Source organism: Bos javanicus, chromosome 20 (assembly GCF_032452875.1).
Source record: "Bos javanicus breed banteng chromosome 20, ARS-OSU_banteng_1.0, whole genome shotgun sequence".
In the NCBI taxonomy this organism is placed as follows: domain Eukaryota; kingdom Metazoa; phylum Chordata; class Mammalia; order Artiodactyla; family Bovidae; genus Bos; species Bos javanicus.
The window spans coordinates 63484275-63502312 of record NC_083887.1 but is presented as its reverse complement, the minus strand read 5'-3'; the positions used below and the strand labels follow the sequence as shown (position 1 = coordinate 63502312).

The 18038-nt window shown below is 42.3% G+C and overlaps 1 protein-coding gene across 3 annotated transcripts in view; it reads right to left on the bottom strand.

Moving 5' to 3' along the window:
• SEMA5A (semaphorin 5A) overlaps nucleotides 1–18038 on the bottom strand; it is a 565637-nt gene that overhangs the window by 419987 nt on the left and 127612 nt on the right. For all 3 annotated transcript variants that reach the window (XR_009731836.1, XM_061393884.1, XM_061393883.1), the window contains exon 2: nucleotides 12165–12257. The gene's annotated coding sequence lies outside the window, so the exon portion shown is untranslated. The remainder of the gene's footprint in view (nucleotides 1–12164; nucleotides 12258–18038) is intronic.

Below are 18038 nucleotides of genomic sequence, written 5' to 3'. Positions count from 1 at the left end.
CGGTTTCCTCCACCTCCACCAGCACCCTAGTCAGTACCACCATCATGCCTCATCCGGTCACCTGTGATGGCCTTCTAATCGGTCTTCCTCCCTCCCCTCTTGCTATTCAATCATCCACTTCCCTAATGGCAACCATGAAAATTTAAACGACAATTTAAAAATGCAAACAAATCCTGCACCACCACTGTTTCAACAAAGGCTTCCCAGTGCCCATTATAAATAACCAGGTTTCCTGTCCTATCACAGAGACCTACACACTCTAACTCTTGCCCATCTCTTGATCTGAAGTCACACCACTCTCCCCTTCCACACTACACACACGAGTGCCCAAAGTTGCCCCCTCTTCACTGCCTACCACACGACCCTATCTGCAAGTTCTGCATCGTCCTTACCACTATCCGTTACTTTTCTATTTGTTGTTGTTCAGTCACTAAATCGTGTCCAACTCTTTGCGACCCCATGAACTGCAGCACACCAGGCTTCCCTGTCCTTCACTGTCTCCTCGAGTATGCTCAAATTCATGTCCCTTGAGTCGGGGATGCTATCCAACCATCTCATCCTCTGCCACCCTCTTCTCCAATTGTCTTCAATCTTTCTCAGCATCAGGGTCTCTTCCAATGAGTGGGCTCTTCACATCAGGTGTGATGCAATAATTGTTTATAATCTAACTGTCTCCTAAAACATCTGCTTCATGAGAACTGGGAGCCTTCTTGTTTGTCAGTATATTTCCAATACATAAGAGGCTCCTACCCTGTATGTACTCAGTAAATATCTATTTAAAGAGAGGGGACACCTGTATACGAGACAGCAAAAGAGACACTGATGTATAGAACAGTCTTTTGGACTCTGTGGGAGAGGGAGACGGTGAGATGATTTGGGAGAGTGGCATTGAAACATGTATAATATCATATATGAAATGAGTCGCCAGTACAGGTTCGATGAATGATAATGGATGCTTGGGGCTGGTGTACTGGGAAGACCCAGAGGGATGGTAAGGGGAGGGAGGAGGGAGGAGGGTTCAGGATGGGGAACACGTGTATTGTGAATTCATGTTGATATATGGCAAAACCAATACAATATTGTAAAGTTAAAAAATAAAATAAAATAATAAATAAATTTAAAAAAATAATTAAAAAATTAATAAAGAGAGGGGACAGCTGGACATAGGTGATCTCTTCCCTGTCACTTTCTTCACAATTTTCAAGAAAAGTGGTTAGTCTGTTACAACGATAATAGAAACACAATTTCTAATCTGACATGAATCGGGATGCCCGCTAGTCCTTGATGACTCGCGTGTCCAGGAAGAGATGCTTCAGAGGTACCGTGTGTTTATACAGATGTTCGTCCATGAGGGACTTTGCTTGAGATTAACCACCAATCATGTGTTTTCTACAAGGAAATTACACACTGAAAGTGGGTTCCAACCCTCAACATACTTGCTGGCTCAGGGAAATAAAACCAAGACACTGTTTGCAGAAACCTATAGCAGCTTTATTTTGCAATAACATTTAGGATAAGGAATGTTCTGCCCTGGAATTCCCTTGGTGACCTTTAAAAGATAAAGGGGGTGAAACACATCTTGAATCTGAATTCAGAAGTTGTATATCATCCACTGAGGTTGGCATGTGGGTAACCTCTGAATTACGCTGGCAAATTTCTTAACTATCCATGTTTTGGTTTACTCATCTCTAAACTGGGGATAATGTTAGGACCTGCTTTGTATGGCTGCTGAGAAGATGACATGATATAAATAAAGCAGTTACACCAGTGCCTGGGATGTACGGTGTGCTCAAGTAACTAGAACCACTAATATTAATCATTACTAAGCTGTTATTATCAGTGGTTTATAAAAAGTTCCAAAAGAAGAAATGTTAACAACCTCTATCGAAAGTCTATTATCATTGCCACATTACAAGGGGCTGTTTAATGACTTCCACTGGTGAACAGATCCAAGTCCTTCAGACCCAAACCTACAGGCAGGTGGAGGTGACCCAGAATATTTACACTCCTTGCTTTCAACATAAGGAGATCTGAGCTGCGCTCAGATAAAAAGAAGAACCTATTCTAAATCAAGAACGCATTCACAAACCATGAACCTGTGCTTAGAAATATTAGTTGTAGGTATACCTGACCAGCCAGAATTTGCTTAAGAAAACAAAAAAGTAAAGTGTGAGTCATTCAGTCATGTCCAACTTTTTGCAATGACTCTGTAAATCCTCTTCCATAAAGACATAACTTGAACCAGAAAATAACCGTCAAAGTTAGAATATACATAATACTTAACGTTATAACCACAGAACAAAAGTCAGACCACCACAATTCATTTTTCTTATTCTTGCTATTAATATAACATCCCAGAAAAAAAATTTCTAAGAACTTGACAAAATCCCTATTACATCTGGATTATGGACTAATCTGAGAAGAGCATCCAGAGAAGGCAATGGCAGCCCACTCCAGTACTCTTGCTTGGAAAATCCCATGGAAAGAGGAGACTGGTAGGCTGCAGTCCATGGGGTTGCGACGAGTTGGACACGACTGAGTGACTTCACTTTCACTTTTCACTTTCATGCATTGGAGAAGGAAATGGCAACCCACTCCAGTGTTCTTGCCTGGAGAATACCAGGGATGGGGGAGCCTGAGGGGCTGCCATCTATGGGGTCACACACAGTTGGACATGACTGACACGACTTAGCAGCAGCAGCAACAGAGAAGAGGATCAGTCAGTTCAGTCGATCAGTCGTGTCTGACTCTTTGCAGCCACATGAACTGCAACAAGCCAGGCTTTCCTGTCCATCACCAACTCTCAGAGCTTGCTCACACTCATGTCCATCGAGTTGGTGATGCAAAAGTGAAAAAAATAGAAAGCTGCAACAAATGTGATCAGCTCCTATAACCATGGCAGTGGAATGATCAATCTAGCATACAACGGCTTATCAAATTTAGCAGGGGAAATCAAAAAAAGAAGTCATAGTTAGTTGGGATTTAGTTAGATTTGCCTACTAAAAATACGCTTGCTTCAGTGAAGATATTTCAGAATGAGCACTTATATGGGCAACATGTGGTCACTCATTACTTCACTGATGTTCCTTCATCTTTGGGTCCTACTGTGTGCCTGGCCTGTGGATGCATCCTACTGCTGTTCATAGCTCAGAACTTGCATCTGTGTTCAGGGATGAGTGATAACAATGGTGGCCAGCTGTCTGCAACTTTCAGTGAAAAACATTTTTGTGTATACATATGTGTAGGGCTTCCCTGGTGCCTCAGTGGGAAAGAATTCACCTGCAATTCAGGAGATGCAGGTTTGATTCCTGGGTCAGGAAGATCCCCTGGAGAAGGAAATGGCAACCCACTCCAGTATTCTTGCCTGGGAAACCCCATGAACAGAAGAGCCTGGCGGGCTACAGAAAATGGGATGGCAAAGAGTCATACACGACTTAGTGATCAAACAACAGCAACAAGGAATATGCACATACTTGTAGCCCCAAGTCAATTAAAGATTATTTATCTAAAAGGCACTTCATGGTTGTGGATCATTCAGTAGCTATCAATCAATTTACCAGAAACTTATAATTAAGCCAAAAAGCTGGGCTTTAGTACACTGTTTTATTTTTAAATACTTATTTTTATTTACTTATTTGGCTTCACCAGGTCTTAGCTGAGGCATATGGTATGTGTTCTCTGATCAGGGATCGAACCCAGGCCCCCTGCATTGGGAGCATGGAGCCTTAAGGCCACTGGACCACCAGGAAGTCCATTTGGTTCAATGTTTCAGTGACACTTCTTTCACTGGCTACTCCTGCTTTAGTGACTTTCATGATCTCAGTGCTAGTGCTTTCTCTGTCTATATGCATATTTACGTTTATTTCATCTGTATCTCTATCTACAAACCCATATATCTATGAATGGTGGTGGTGGTGACAGTGGTGATGTTTAGCCGCTAAGTTGTGTCCGACTGTTTGTGATCCCATATGGACTGCAGCCTGCCAGGCTCCTCTGTTCATGGGATTTTCCAGGCAAGAATGCTGGATGGTGGCCATTTCCTCCTTAGGGGGATCTTCCCAGCCCAGGGATTGAACCCACGTCTACTTCATGGGCGGGCGGATTCTCTACCACTGAGCCACCAGGGAAGCCTGCATATATCTATGAATATACCTATCTCTCTATCCATCTATCTATAGACAGACTATTCTACTGATCCAGAGGTTTATGGTCCCAGCGTGGCAGGGACTCTGTGAGGCACACAGGGCTGATTTTGAGCATGTACATCCCTGGTAACTACCTCACAGGAAACACAACTTCAGGGTTCTGAGCTTGGCTCAGCCATGCTGCACAGTGCCATTCTTACATTTAATGATACGTACTTCTTGAAGATGAAACTGATGAGATTCCACTGTGACCTTGGCAGTGGGTCCAAGTACTCTGTGTTAGAAATGTTAAAGGCAGGAAGGAACTGCCTTCTGATCTTACAGCGTGGTCGTGGACTATGTGCTGACGGACTACTGCCCACGCCCCTTTCAGGTATGCTCACAACTCACAGACCACTCTGAGCGAGAAACACACTTAGAGAGGCTCGTGCACTCTTTCCTCTCTAAGATGCACTATGAATGAGGTACCCTTATACAGAAACAGCAAAAATTATTTGTGGAAACGGTAAATGGCCACAGCTGGACAATTTGGGGGCAGTCTATATGGCTACTGAAAATCTATTTAATTATTGTAAAATCATGAAATAAACATCTTAAATCAAACAGAGCATGATCAGAAGGCCAGAGGAGCACACCATTATCACACTCTTAAGGATTATTAAATCATGTTCTAAAAAATTTCAGTCAGAATCACTCCACTAAATAACATGTACATATTCAGTGCTTATTGTGTGTTAAGGATTAGGAAAATAAACACAATCAAGTCAAGGGCTTCCTGGTCTGAAAAGGAAAGGACTACATGTCTACAGGGAACAGTATAATGAGCCCAATTTTAAACTGCCATTATGGGGACAGGCCTAGGAATGTGGCGGTGCTGCATCATTTATCTGGCCATGAATAAGGACGATAAGGCTTAGGTAGAAGAGGTGACATATGAACTGAGACTTAATGAACATGTACCCACCTGCTGGGAAAATTACACCAAATACCCTAAACTTTGGTTGGATACAGAGGTTGAATAAGCCCATTCCTTCCTCTTACAGACAATCTCATGTACTTCCAGTTCTGTGTCCAAACTAAAATTAGGTTTCTCTGACCTAGTTTTGAAAATCATCCAGCCATCCATCCAACAAATAATTATTGGCAGCTTTTATGTCTCAGGTCATTCTCTATGCCTGAAGATGGAGCAGTGATCAAAATTGGCAAAAATCCCTGACCTCATGGAGCTTACATTTTGGGGACAGCAGAAACTATACAAATGGTGGGGATGGTCAGGGAAGAAGGGAAGGTCAAGGCACTGCAGGACCCCGCAAGACTCCAATGGCTGTCGGGCAGGGAGTCAGGCAGTTGAGGTAAATGGCCAGAGATGTGGGAGTCACTCCAGAGAACGGCAGTGTCCTGAAACCAGATGGAGCAAGTGCTTCAAGGAGCTGAGAGGGATGGATTACACTGTAGGAACGCTGCTGACCTTGACTGCAGGGGTGATGCTGACAACATCAACCCCTGGATTTGGTAACATGGTGGTGACAGGTAATCTTAAAGAGGCAGGACTGATGGAAGGACTCAGTGGTCCAAGTGGGTTCAAAAGGAAGTGGAAACACAGGAATTAAGGATAATAAATACAAACAAATGCTTTCAAGCAGTTTTTCTGTAAAGAGAAGAAGAGAATGGGCTCATAGTTGGAGTGGAAATTCAGATCAACAGGTCACTTTTTTTTTTAATGGTAGATGTTTGCTTTCCTATTGGAAAGATCCATCAGAGAGGGGAAAATAAAACTGATGATGCAGGAGAGAAAGGGAAAAACTGTTTAAGTACTGTCTTAGAGTAGGAAAGAAAGAATGGGATATTCATGCCCAAGTTGGAGTCTTGGTCTCAAGAAGAATCAATCAGAGTGGCCAACGGGTGGGTCGTGTGATTGGCCAAATTGCGAAGGTGCCTCACCTTCAAACAATCACTGTAGAAAGGAGGTGACTTTCTGTGGAAACAGGAAGAACCGTTCTCAAAGGTATATGATCACTGAGCTGCGAGCAAGGCAGTCATCTCCCGCCCCCTACCAAAAAAAAAAAAAAATTCTCAACAACGATAAACAGCTTGGATGCACCCACCTAATTCCTCAGCACTGGAAATGGAAGATCTGTTCACTATTTTTAGACACTATTATATGAAAATATGATGGTATTTACTTCCCAGAATCTACTGACCGTCTTTCCAACCTTGGCTTTGGTTTAACCAAGAGTGGTTACTGCCCAAGCTTGAGGCAAAAGCAAACGAAACAAAATGACTCTGCTCCCTTTGTGGCCTGGGAGGCTAAAAGAGACACAAACACTCATGCAAACCACATGAAAGGCTCCAGTAGAGAAAACATGAGCTGATTAGCTTTGCGACCCTGCAGCTATGGAAGCCTCTCCAGTACTGTGATCTGCAGACCACAAGCAGGAAAATCTTAAGTCCATGAAATCCAAAAATCCAAACACAGGGTCATTTTTATGCCCTTAAGAGAGTTCTGCCAGAAAAGATCTCACACACAGTTTAATCAAGGGGCAGTGTACTCACAGGCACATGTAAACCTTCAAACCCAAGCAATTAACCCCATACACAGATATCAGCCCCTCTAATGGGTGCCTGAGAATGAACAGAACACATGGTCCATTCCCAGGGAGAAAAGGATTCTGAACTTCATCACACATTTGTGACTCACAAACATTTATAGTAGTCACAGAGCCGCGACAATAACATAACGTGCAGAAGCTCACCCAAACAAACAAGTTTCAAAGGCCAAAATCCCAACAGGGAAGAGAACAGGAGAGAAAGCAGGGTTTCCCCATTCTGATGCCTTCGACCCTGAACAGTGGAAACACACAGCTCTGCCATCAGTGAAGCTGACTTACGTGGATCAGGATATGACAAAACAGATCAGTTCTGCACGGGGCCTTTCCAGATCGCTGCCTGGACAATGGGCACAGATAATGAGATGCGGAGGCCACGGCTTTAGTATTCCAGCCATTATTGAGACTGACAGGCTGAATCTTGATCCCCAAAGGCAAGCACTCAGCATGTTTAAACAAGGGATGTACCTTGTGTCAATAATATACATAGAGATGTGCTGCAAATACCATAAAATGGAATTCCTCTCAGCACAGCAGCCCCAACTGAAACACTGACAGCAGAACTCAGGATTTACCAGCCAAGAAATGTGGAAAACTAAGGAAACATGGAGACTTGAACTGGGGTTCAACATTTCCAACTGGGGTTCAACTCCATCTCCATCTCGAAACCGAAATCTAGCTAATTCTCTATTTTTTGGAACTTACACAATTATGAAACCGTCCTCGTAAGCACATGATAATTAACAATTAATTAATATTTTAGGTGAGTACTCTAAACAAGCGAAGACATCAACCAATACATACAAGATTCCACCAGTCCTGCCTTGGTCTTTCAGACACACCACAGACTATTTTGGTGAAAATCAAAAGTTACATCCAAAAATGAAACTAGAGGAAAAATGCTAACATATGACTTAATAACGCTCAACATAATGAGTTAAGTTCTACTGAATAAAAAGATAGGAAATACTGTTGTTTAAAAAAATAGATAAAAGGCCAAAGTTACCCTTCCCCAAGCTAAAAAAGGAAAGTTAAAGAATGAAAGAATTCCAGTTGTCTGGCTGTAAACCTGGTCTCTATTTGTAGGATGAAGCAATATTTCCTTGAGATCTCTCATTCCCACAAATATTTTGATTGTCTGAACATACTCCTCAGATTAAATGTGTGGGATAATTTTTGTCAGGGAGTTAAAAGAGAGGCAGAATAAAACTATGGGAAGAATTACAAAATAAGAGATAGCTATTCTTACATAAGTGAACACTTCCCTGAATGAAAGAGTTGATTATTTTTAATAATATCAGAAGAAAGCAAAGGAAAAAAATGTATTAAGTTTCTAAGCACTGATTGAAATAAATATGAAGGAACTATCTGGTGATACTAAAATAAACTTTGAATTTAAAAGGATAAAGTTAACAAGCTAATATACCAGGGAGAAAGACAACAAAGGGTTAATATTCTTAAAAATAAATTCTGCAAGTATCTGTTAAAAAAACATGGAATCTCAACAGCTAAATGAGTATAAAACAAGAACTAATGATTCTTTCACAAGTAAGTTCCCTTCCTCTCCTCTACTTTCTTTCTTTCCTGCTCTTCTCCCCTTCTCAAAAAACAGCTATCACACAAAAAATTTAAAAACCTACCAAATAATATAATGAGCAAACAATAGAGTATATAAAAGGAGGCAAAACTATCGAATTGATTTAAAAAATTAATGATGATGATGATGATATTAAAGCTTTAGCAAAACAAATTCTGTAACATATTTTTAGTGAAATAAAAATATCTCAAATACTTCTGCAAAGCCGACTGACAATCTTATTAAAATGCACTGACTCTGAAAGAGTAAATCAACTACAGCTATTCTGGCATAATGAATTCATCTTCAATTAAAAGAAAACCTTCATAATAATAGCTGCTATTGTTTATGAAGCGTCTACCTTATGCTCCAAATTTCTACTCTTCACAAGGTAGTGAGTGTGGGCTGTAAAAGCAAACAACAGCGAGTAGCAGTGAGGTTCAGGAGTCTGCTACACTCCCCTTGTCATGATCCTTTCACACTGTCTGTGATTTTTGTTACCTGAAAATAATACATATCTCCAGCAAAGAAGTCAGAAAGAGAAAAACAAACATCGTATGTTAATGCAAGTATGTGGAATCTAGAAAAATGGAACCAATGAACGTATCTGCAGGGCAGTAAAAGAAACACAGACTTAGAGAATGAAGATGTGGACACAGTCGGGGAAGGTGGGTGGGATGAGCTATGATGCTAGTACTGACATTTACACTAGCACATGGAAAATCGCTGTGGGAAGCCTCTGCACAACACGGCAGCTCAGCCCAGTGCTCTGTGATGACCTAGATGGTGAGAGGAGGGGGTCCAAGAGGGAGGGGACACGTGTGTACATATGGCTGATTCACCTCACTGTACAGCAGAAACGAATACAACATTCTAAAGCAACTATACCCCAATTTTTAAAAAATATGCAGTAAATTACATATGCATGATAGACTATTATGATTCATTCAAATAAAATATATTAACAATATATTTTCAATTACATGATATGCTATTCAGTTCAGTTCAGTCGCTCAGTCGTGTCAGACTCTGATATGTCATTATCATTTGTATATAGCATAAAAAATATACATTATAAGAAGTGAAAAAGCAGCATGTTAATTTTACGTCTAGTGGTGTTCCCACTCTGTACAACACTCACAAAAGACTGTATTAAATGACAACAGTGACTGTCTTTGACGGAGGCACTGTGGGTGAATATTCCCCTTCTTTTACATAATTTCCATAATCAGCTTTCTCTACTTTAATCTTCTTTTCATATTTTTGAGCTGCAAAAATACAACATTCTTCAGAAAGTTTTAGATCGTGACTATATGGTTTATAATCTCCCCCAGTAGCTCAGCTGGTAAAGAACTAGCCTGCCAATGCAGGGGTTGCAAGAAACATGGGTTTGGCCCCTGGGCTGGGGGAAGATCCCCTGGAGAAGGAAATGGCAACCCACCCCAGTATTCTTACCTAGAAAATTCCATGGACAGAGGAACCTGGAGGGCTAGAATCCATGGGTTGCAAAGAGTCAGACAGGACTGAGCGTGTGCATATAAGCACACACGCACACACACACACACACACACACACACACATACACATTTGGTTCATAAAGGGCCAACACCTTGACCCCAGAGATGACCTGTTTAGAGTCTGGTATATATCAAGGTGTGATCTAACAGACTTTGTAACACACAGGCACTTGGATGCAGAAATAGTATGAGTGTGTTTTTAAGATGAATGCAATTATATTAAGTATATTATTTTGCAACCTGATTTTTCCGATTAATAAGGTACCACACCTAGCTCTCCAATACTTTTATAATCTAAATTTTACTTTTCATATCATTGCTATTAAAGTAAAGAACACTTTTCCATTACTTGTAGAAGTACCGAGAGACCAGTGGCTCTGGAAAAATGTATATCCTCAAAAATTATACAACATCAGGCTCACATGCTTGCTACAATTACTTACTTCTGTGAATGAAGGAATGAACAACTAGAACAGGTCCCCACTTAAACTCCTTCAGGAAACACAAATTAACTGGTTTTCCTTTATCCTTCTTGTTAGATGATAAGCAGTAAGGTAGAGAGTCTAGCAGGCCTTGAACTGTCAGATATATCCTTTCACAAGAAAAAATTTTAAAAAATCGAAACCCCACCACATCTGATGTATGTGGCAAAGAGGGTTGCCATATTACCCCATGATTTAAGTATGTCAATCTTGTTCACACTTGTCTTGTAAACATCTGCTTTTGTTCAGAATAAAAGGTGAAGATTTGATACCAGAATACTTCTGTACAATGTAATTATAAGAGAGCCCCCAAGATAATTGCATGATTGCCCTAATATGTATAAGGTATACATGTTAGGAGTATGTACGTAGCAGCATGTATGCTCAGTCACTCAGTCGTATCCGACTCTTTCCCACCACATGGACTGTAACCTGCCAGGCTCCTCTGAACATGGAAATTTCCAGGCACAGTGGGGTGCCAATTCTATTCCAGAGGACCTTCCCGACCAGGAACTGAACCCAGGTCTCCTGTGTCTCCTGCACTGGGAAGAGGATTCCTTACCACTGAGCCACCTGGGAAGCACAGCAACAGGTATACGGCTACCAAATAAACATGTCCCGTTTAGAAATCATATGTAGACCAAAATAGGAAACGCTGTCTGAGCTTATTTGGTAAATGAGCTGTTGCTGCTGCTGCTGCTGCTAAGTTGCTTCAGTCGTGTCCGACTCTTTGCAACCCCATAGACGGCAGCCCACCAGGCTCTCCCGTCCCTGGGATTCTCCAGGCAAGAACACTGGAGTGGGTTGCCATTTCCTTCTCCAATGCGTGAAAGTGAAAAGAGAAAGTGAAGTCGCTCAGTGTAACCAACCCTTAGTAACCCATGGACTGCAGCCTACCAGGCTCCTCCATCCCTGGGATTTTCCAGGCAAGAGTACTGGAGTGGGCTGCCATTGCCTTCTCCGGGTAAATGAGCTAGACATTGATTACTAGTACCATCTTGATCAGGCCCTTCTGGAGCGAAGCTGTAGTCTAGGTGTTTGGACTCAGACTAATACACTCAGGGCATACTGACTGTGATAAGCACTGAACACCAAATGCAGCCAAGAAGTAGATTTTTGCAGTTACAGTAGACTGTTCAAAGTGGCTTATGATTAACTTCTGAGCATCCAAGATAAATTTTGTTAAGGGACTCATACCTACTGGCCACTAAAACACTCTCACTCTCTACACTGGGATCTTGGAGCACTGCGTGTAGACCAAGGTTCAATAAACTACAGTCATGTGGAACAAGTCCAGCTCAGCTTGACGTCTGTATTTGTAAATTTATATATATCATCTGTGGCTGCTTTAGGCTATAACACAGAGCTGAGCTGATACAAAATAATGATGATGATGACATGATAGAGATGACATGGCCAACGAATCCTGAAATGTTTCCTCTCTCACCCGTTTCAGAAAAAGTTTACTATCTCCTGGTATAGCCTGCTGTTCAAAAAATTGATTTCTTGTTATTTAACATGAGCTTTGAAGATCTAAGTATTTCCAGAACAGAATAAAATCGTGTCTGTCCTTATTCTCAGGAGGCATGCTTAGTGCTAAGAGGTAGTACTGGATTAAGGTTAAGAACATGAGTTCACATTACAGCCCTGCCTCTGATCACTGGTGAGCTCTTGAGTCCATTGCTTCACTTCTCTGTGCTTTCAGTTTCTCTCTGGAAGCCTGCTCATTCTTTCACTGCCTTTCTGGACAGCTGAGATAAGTGATGCTCACATCCATCATGATTCTCAATCTATGAAATCATTGGCTTCTTCATTTCCCATTTGAGTGTCCAACTTACCAAGGAGGAAAGGGGTGGAGCGTGTCCTCGACCATGTATCACACGAAGGATCCACAGCCACTCGGGTGGTTCAGCAACTCTCACACACCAATGCTTCAACAAAGACAAGGGGGGAAAAACAGAGATTATATTAACCCATTTGAAAAGCGGCCATGGTCATTGCTGATCGATTCTAGAAAGTTCCATGAATCCCCTGCACAACCAGCTGCATTGACAATGTAAGGCTTAGCACAGAGCAGCTTGGAAATCACAACGTGACAGCCCTAGCCTTTTATCCCATACCAATGGGCTCCTTTCCTCAGAAAAGGAGAAACAAAAATTCAGATATCATTAATACAGGAAAACAAATCTCAAAAAACAACCAAAAGGACCATTGCACACCTGTTTAAGTTACCTTAAGTAGTTTGAGCATCAAATTCCAATTGTGTGAATTTGCCCATTTTATGATGGGTCTTTCATTCTGTTTTTGGAAATGCATAGTACCTTAAGTAATGCATTTCAAAAATAGGAGATGAAGTCAGAAGGTATACAATAAACTATACTAGATTCAGAACTTGTGTTTTTATTTACATATTAATTTATTTGATGCAAAATATGAAGCTCTTTTTAAAGGAAATTGTAAACCATAAAAACAATTCACATTACTAAAACAAATATAAAGAAAATCCTAAAAGCTTAACACATATGTGATGAAAGATGACTGCGAAGCACGAGCTTCCGCAGAACCATGTACAACAGAAATTAAAGAAATGCGTTACTTTCCATTTCTTATTCAAAAAAGAAATTTCTCCGTTACTAGTTAAGGATGTCTCCTACTTCAGCTACTACATTTTGGGGCTCGTGCTTGTCCTGTTGTCCAAGTTTCCTTCTACTCACACAGTCCATAGCTTCTGGCTGCAAACCTCAAACACACTGAGGTTGCCTATCCCAGGGTTTCCCAGGTGGCAAAGTGGTAAAGAATCCGCCTGCCAATGCAGGAGACACAAAAGACGCAGGTTCGATTCCTGGGTCGGGAAGATCCCCTGCAGTAGTGAATAGCAACCCATTCCAGTATTCTTGCCTGGAAAATTCCATGAACAGAGGAGGCTGGTGGGCTACAGTCCATGGCGGGGCAAGGAGTCAGACATGACTGAGTGACTGAACATGCCTATCCCAGCATGAACGCTTGGGCAGCAGCTGAGAATAATGACAAGAACAGGGGGAGAAGAAGCTTCCAGAACATTCTGAAACATTCTGGCTGTCCCCCTATGCAATGATTCCCACACCGTCTACTTAGTGATTATCTAAAGGCCATCTGCCTGCAGAAGGACAACTGGATTACAGCATCTGGAAATTTATATAGTTTTCTATCTGTTGAAATGCCATTTGAAAGTCCTGAGGTTCAGAGGCCAGAGGACAATGGCTAGGTGACAATGTCTTTCCATGAGGCTCTCTGCCTCCATTAGGCATCTTCATGGGAAGGGAGGGGGCAATCCAAAGTAAAATATTCAGAATTGCCCCGGAAGGCGCCCACAGCCCAGGTGCACTCCTGCACTGCGGCATCGCTGATCCTTGAGGTCCCAGCTGAGCCTTTGAAAGTCTGTGACTTCATCCTTTGGAAAGGAGGAGAGGCAGCTGTAAATCTTCAAGGCCAAAAAGGGAGGAAGGGAGCTCTCCCCAAGGTAAGAAGGCATACTCGGCCCAGGAAAAATTCCTAGGAGTGGCCAATTCCTTTCTCATAACACCAGTAATATCTCCTTTGGGTGGGGCAACAAATGTGTTAGCTGGGACTTCTTGACTAAACAACTTGAATACAGTAACTTCCTCTCTTGATCTATTTTACAGTTAGTATGAAAATTTCTTTCCATTTGGTTATCTCTTAATCAAAATTTAACTGATACAGTTGGATAGGCCCACTGGTTACTGCCATGAACGTCCAGCAATTCTTAAAGATTCCCATGTGTCAGAATTAAGTTAAAAATGAGAGAGTGATAATTAGGTCTGAAGGCTGAGTTCTCCCATCCTCCCTCAGTGAGATCATAAATTAGCTGATGTAGCCCCTTAGCTAAGACATTCAAGGGTCACACCTACAGAGAACAGCTATCCTCTTAAAAGGCAAAAATGATGGAGGCCAAATAGGACATTGAAAGAATCCAGAATTGTTGACAGGACCACACAACAAATACTGCAGGAGGTGAACTTTCCTGCTGAATCCAGGTGGGGACAGCCTGCATCCTGGACAGCCAGACGTGCCAGGCTCAACCTCAGACCTAAAAGCGAGGCCCTTCCTTGTGAAAAGGCAACACTCAAGGGACAGAATGCCCAGACAGAGTTCACACAGTCTTGGGGGACAATAGAATGCCCTTTAGAATCTGAAATCTAAACAAGAAACTAGTTCCAATATCAGGATTCGGGACACACGCCCTGAAAGGTTTTAACTATGCTTGCAGTTACATCAACAGTGAAAAAGACATTTTACCACTCTAGCCCATGATAGCCACACAGACACCATCAGGACCTCCTACTCTGGAGGGTCAACCCTTGCCTGGATAGGTGTGCCACCCTCTAAAGCAGGAGTCCTCAACCCCTGTGCCATGGACCAATATTGAACCAGGCTGCAGAACAGGAGGTGAGTACATGAAGTTTCATCTATATTTACATCGGCTCTCCATCACTTGCATTACTGTCTGAGTTCTGCCTCCTGTCATATCAACAGTGGCATTAGATTCTCGTAGGAGCACGAACCTGACTGTGCTTGAATCATCCCAAAACCATCCCCCTCCACCCCTGGTCCATGGAAAAACTGTCTTCCATGAAACCAGTCCTTGGTGATGAAAAGGTTGAGGACTGCTGCTGTAAAGGAATATACACCATCGCACAGGACACCCACGTGTGCCGAGCAGTGTAGGCGCAGGCTTGGAAACCACAGCAACAAAGCAGTGACCTTGAATAGGCTAAGCTAAAGTCACCGATGTCAGCCCCTGTAGGCCTGGATGCTGCGCTCTCCTCCCTCAGTGAGGTCATAAATTAGCTGACGTATAAACTAACTCACTGACATATTTTCTAGAAAACTGAGAAACAATTCCAAAGGTAAAGAAGCTACAAAGTCTCAGAGGGTCATTTCAGACTGAAGTTGGAGTATTTTTAAGTGGTTATTTATTATAATGACTCATTAAATAAGAAATTGCTTATGTTTTATTAAAACACAAATGTCTCCATTTGACTCAATTCCATATTTTCCTTTAGCTGAAAATCAACTATAGTAGAAACAGCTCCTAAGTGCTCTGCCTCATGATTCTTAATTAGGGCCTGGCCATGGAAAAAGCTGCCAATGTGAGCACACATGCAGGGTGACCCCTGTCACACTCTGATTCACAAAGAAGAAACCTATCCTAGAAGTGGTACCTGTAGCCACCTTCCCAAGTTCATAAAATCATCTCTAAATTAAAGTACATGTGTACAATTTAAACATCAATTAGCACTAAGTATCCATCAGAAGCCTCCCAGATGGCTCAGTGGTAAAGAATCTACTTGTCAACGTAGGAGATGCGGGTTCAATTCCTGGACCTGGAAGAACCGCCTAGAGAAGGAAATGGCAACCCACTCCGGTATTCTTACCTGGAAAATTCCATGGACAGAGGAGTCTGGTGGGGTACAGTCCATTGGGTTGCAAAGAGTCGGACACAACTGAGCAACTGAGCATATAGGAGCACACCCTTGAGAACACGATTTTCTGCTAAAATATGCAAACTTCCCCATGTGGCTTAGAGTGAGGAAAAAAAGGTGGATTGAAATGTTTTCCTAGAACCAAAAGGTCAGCCGAGCAGTGGTTTTGTATCCTAAAGATACAAGAGAGAAATTAAAATTTCAGGCCAATCTAAAGAGCTCCATTTAGAAATAGCACCAGAGTAACCACAGTAAAATTACAGGAAATAAGGTGACAATGGGCAGGACCGCCTGGTGTCGTAAGGATGTTTATCGGAGTCATGGAAAGAAGCACCACAGGTGCAAGCTCAGAAAACCTGTAAGCGGCTGGGCTAGGGATTCCCAAGTTCCGAGAATTTCACAGCTTCATTGAGAGACATCCCGAACCACCACACACAACGTCCCGCTCTGGCCTTGCATGGCGGGTGGTTAGTAGATAAAGCAAGATTCTGTTCTCAAGAGCTCACACAAGATTTGTCTGCTACACAATTCACCAAATGCTGTGAAATGGGACGAAAGGGAGGTACTACTATCGAATGAACGAGTCAAGGCCTGGAAGCTGAAAGCAGCTCTGCTAAGACTGGGAAGCAGGACCAGAGGGCAGCGAGGATCACAGACGGGAAGCTGGCCTGGTGCTCAAGTTTGTCGAGGAAAACAAGGAAGGAAACCAGAGAATGGGTGCCGGGTGGGAGACTGAGGAGCAAATAGATGCTCTGCCTTACTTCCCACATCACTCTACATGGCCAATCAGACACTTTGCTGCATCAAAGTTGAGGGACACACGCAACTCCCTAGTCACGTGGAAGGGTCCTGTCCTCAAGGAATTCACCCTCTGGCTTCCCCCAAATCAGAAACAATTTCTTTAGTAACCAGCCAATTTGTTTTCGTACAAATAATGCCATTTCTTGATCAAGACCATTTAGTAAAAAAAAACCTCTTTCATAATTATCTCACCTACATTTAGAAAAGACAAGTAACGAACGTCACAGTTTTGCTTCTTTAAATCTCTGGCTGTCTTTGGGCCAGAGTAGGAACACCGGGAGACCTTCCGCCCTAGCAATGGCTGAAGCTTCAAGGACAGTGGGTCCTCAGGTGGGAACACAGGACCTCACGTCTTGGTTATTTCATGACACAATCATCTAGCCCTGAGACCAGCAGAGGTAAACCCTACCTCCTGGAACAGAATAGAAGGCACTTCTGAAAGTGACACCCAAGGAGTAAGATGCACAAGAAACCAATATAAGCATCCTGTCAGAGCCTTCACACCCGGATCCACCACAAGGCTCCTCTCTCCATCAGATAGTTGTCACCGTGGAATGTGATGGTTTACAAATATTAGACACAGCTGAGACCTATAGAAGACAGAAGGCGGAAATTGGATATTTCATTTCTCAAAGTGTTGACTAATCCTAACAACATTTGGGAAAAAAGAAACCTGACTGGTTTTCATTTTGGCTTCCGGTAGATCATCCTTTGGTGAATATTTAAAGCTGGTAGGAACTGCTGACCCTAGAACAAATACACTGCCTCAGTAACTGAAACAAAGCCAGCATAAAGAAACACTTCCTATGCCTCTGTTCCTACACCTGATGATGAGATGTGTTCTGAGCTTCCAGGAGGCATGGGAAGAAAGGGAAAGAGAGGGCAAAAATGACATCCTTAGTCAAGCAAAAATGTTGCCCAAAACTAAGCGACTGCTCAAAATGAGCAATTTCTAAGATCAGCTCTCTAAGGATGCCAATGTCCCTGAATAGGGGCTACTTTCTTCTTTCTGCCACCATGTGCCAAATTTTCAAAGGGCAGCCTCACTTTTCAGGCAGGCAATTTTGAAGCACTTGCACAAGTGTTTAATTTGCATGGGCAATTGGCCTCTCGGCTTTCATTTTGACAGCTAAATTGATCTGTCCTTTGTAGACTAGAATCTCAGGACCCAGAAAGAGAAGGATGTCTGAGGCTTTTGGAAAAATGTGGTCTCTCAATTCCTATTTATTCAGAACAACACATTCAACAAGACTTGCCCTGTAAGCAGTTGCTCGCACACACAAAAGGGACTCAAGATCCAACTCGAGATTGAAATTTGAGATTCAATTCTAAGATCAAGATTTAAGGCTAAAAAATTAAACTATTGCTGTTACTTCCCATTAAAGCAAACAGGATAGGTTTGGGTTCTTAAACTAGCTCTTTGGTCAT